Source organism: Lepisma saccharinum, chromosome 17 (genome assembly GCF_977018435.1).
Source record: "Lepisma saccharinum chromosome 17, izLepSacc3.1, whole genome shotgun sequence".
NCBI classification, from domain to species: Eukaryota; Metazoa; Arthropoda; class Insecta; order Zygentoma; family Lepismatidae; genus Lepisma; species Lepisma saccharinum.
The window spans coordinates 58,580,438-58,584,138 of record NC_139245.1 but is presented as its reverse complement, the minus strand read 5'-3'; positions in this window follow the sequence as shown (position 1 = coordinate 58,584,138).

The following is a 3,701-nucleotide window of genomic DNA, read 5'->3' as shown; positions in this document are numbered from 1 at the left end:
TTCTTCTATCGCGTATTTGATCTCTTGTTGTCAAATTAAATTAACAGCTTAGGTGTATAATATCAAAAGATGCATGAAAACAACACGTTTCGTGGGCCATCTGCTACATTCTACGCATAGCTTTCTTCCGCTCGTGTCCGCTTGGTGACGTCACAAGCTCTAGCCAATAACGTGCAAGTCGCGGAGTGCCCCCCTCTGACTGAAGACCATAGACGCGACCAACGGCGGCAGCACTGTCGGGGAAAAACAGAAAACGAACGGTATCCGCAAGAACTCGCAGGTTGCTTGGCTTGACAAAACACTATCGTTTTCCGTACCGTTCGCGTTCCGATACTTCTATTAAAATACGTTCAGACAATTCGCGAGTAAAATGGACATTTCCACTTTGACATGAAAAACGTTTTAAATCCATTCATTTTACGGATAATGACACAAACATGAGATGTTCAAAATATCTCGGCGATATTTGTTTCGGTTCTCGAGAAACACGCCTTCAAACACCGCTGAAATTCACCTTCTACGTCACGGATTTGAAAACATCCTCTCCATAGACAGGAGGTCCTCTGACGTCATCACTTAGAAATGCATGCAGGCGGGGCTTCTGCTCGTCCCGACAACTTAGCATGAGACGCGGAAGCGACAGAAAATTCACTTGCTACTGTGTAAAACAAAGTAGTGCTAATTAGTTGTTTCTAAGTCGTACTTAGTAGGTATGCATTTGTAGCCTCTTTTTTTATCAATTGAATATCAGTTTTTGACATATTTTGACAATTTTTTGTCGATGTTTTAGCGTTTAGCGATGTTTTAGTAAAATTTCCCTTTTTTCCCACTCGTACTTGGTAGGTATGCATTTGTAGCCTTTTTTTTATCAATTGAATATCAGTTTTTGACATATTTTGACAATTTTTTTGTCGATGTTTTAGCGTTTAGCGATGTTTTAGTAAAATTTCCCTTTTTTTCCCACTCACACTTGGTAGGTATATCACGATCTTACGTGATATAACTTACTAAACTACACGAGAGCCTCTACGTGCTTTGACCTACTTTTAGTAGTGGTAGAAGCCCGGTTCTGAAACCGAAAATGGGGCTCGGAGTGGGGCTCGACTTAATGGTTTTCTCTTGTAAGGCATAAGCCTCATTTTCTCGCAGTGTTGCCAACACCTCACTCGATCACGATCTTACGTGATATAACTTAACCTATCTTACGATTTTTTTACGATCTTCAGTGATATAACTTAACCTATCATTTATTATTTTTATTTACACACCGTACTAACTTACATTATATTTTATATAACCTAAAAAAATGTATTGATTTTTTTCTAGTATGTGGCAATTTTTTTAGGATTTTTTTTTAAAACTGCTCCGTGACCCTCTCGTTCTTCACGTCATGGATGAAGGACTTCTCGGCGACCAGGATGACGCTGCACAGAGTATCGGCAGGCAGCGCGTCGTGGAACTCGCAGACGACCTTGATGTTGGTGCGATCGTTGACCACGACCTGCTTCCTCTTCGTGGTGTTGATGACGAACATCGGCCTGTGGGTTTTGAATTCGCTGGGTGTGTAGTACATGTCGACGTTTCCCTCGGTCACGCGCTTGTAAGCGGTGTAAGCTTCGTAAAGTTTTAGGTAATCATCTTTTGTCATGTCGAGGTTGTAATTCTCGCGCGGGAACACTTCGTTCCTGCCATTCTTGAGATAAACGTTCTTGATCTTGCAGTCGTCGAATTCGCAAACAGATTTTTCCTAAGTCTTACCGTTTCCAAGATAACCCCACTTCCGGTCGCCATTTTGGATTTCCGAGCATAGGTTCTATTCATATTTTACTTACATATAGGCGTACGTGATGAATCCGCAAACAGATTTTTCCTAAGTCTTACCGTTTCCAAGATAACCCCACTTCCGGTCGCCATTTTGGATTTCCGATCATAGGTTCTATTCATACTTTTTCTCACATATAGGTGTACATGATGAATCACCAAACAGATTTTTCCTAAGTCTTACCGTTTCCAAGATAACCCCACTTCCGGTCGCCATTTTGGATTTCCGAGCATAGGTTCTATTCATACTTTTTCTCACATATAGGTGTACAGTGGGATCCATGAGTATTACCGTGCAAATTGTCCATCACCATGTTCGTGCACTTTATTTGACCCAATAAGAGCTTCAAGAATTTAAATAAAACTCAAAACAAGCTGTTAACAACTTCTGCACCAGCATACGTAAAAATCCATCGCTTAGACACACACGGGATGTAATAGAAAAATTAATGAAAATAGTCATGGACAATTTGCACGGTAATACTCATGGATCCCACTGTACATGATGAATCACCAAACAGATTTTTCCTAAGTCTTACCGTTTCCAAGATAACCCCACTTCCGGTCGCCATTTTCGATTTCCGAACATAGGTTCTATTCATACTTTTTCTCACGTATTCGCGATTAAAATTACCACCTGAGCGCTAGTGTCGCTTCCAATATGGCCGCTCTAAGTAGGATAGATCTTTGTTTACATTCAGCAGTAGTACAAAAGAGCAGCGTGTTGTCATGACTGGTATGGTAGAAAACGTTTAAATTACGCATTATTTTTAAATATTGCGAATGCGATGTGAATTCCAGGTACTCTAACAAACGTGAAGCTGTACTGAGAACGAAGCATTTAAATTATGATAGGCAAAAATAACACGGAAAATGCAGACGAAACTATGTATACGCACTGGTTGTCCAAAGCAGTGCTGTATCATCTGCACGTCATGTAACTGGGGTTCTTGGAAATTATTTGAAAATAAAGGAATTGAAATTGACCTGTACTTGAAAAGCTGGGACAGGAGAAAACTGCGAACATATCGTTGCAGTTCTTTCTCGAAAGAGAAAGGCTGGTTTAATAATAATATTCACGATTTCATGACTAGGCTATACCATAGAGGAGCTATACTCACTGAAAAAGGACATCGTACTGAATGAAACAGTAACATTAGCATATCCACTTTTTTTCTGGTTACATTTGACATTAATTCATTCTCAAACTATTTTCATCTTCCCTCTTAATCGACTTGCACCTGTTCCAAATTTCACACATACGTAACCCCGATAATACATGGACGCATTGGTTAAGACGCTTCATGATTTTTCGGAAAAAAAAGCTTTATTTATAAAGTACAATTTAAAACTTTACTTCATTGAAATATATATTTATCTCTCGATAAATAAAGTAAGCAGACTCGTGCATTCTTGGTAATTTCCTTGCCGCGAATTACATTGTTATATCCCCCATACCAATATTCTGTCAATTACGTTTTCCCTGATTTATTAACAAATTTCATTTTGTTGATTCCACGGGGTGGAAGCACATGAAAACTTTTAATTTGTTCTGACCCATAAAACTACTTAGAGCAACAAAAAAAAAAAAAAATGAAACCTGAACAGTAGACCTTACTTTCTCGCATATTCACCATGCTTTAAACGACTTCAACACAACGTATCCTACTTAGAGTACTTCCTGAAAATCCCGGCAGATGGCATATCGCTTAATTTTAATCGCGAATAGGCGTACATGATGAATCACCAAACAGATTTTTCCTAAGTCATGAATTGGAGGGTTCTATGACAACCAATATTAATTCTCGTAAGAGAACAGAAAACACAAAAAAAACAAAAAAAAACAATACTGTGGTCACTACAACAAATAGTCTTCTTCA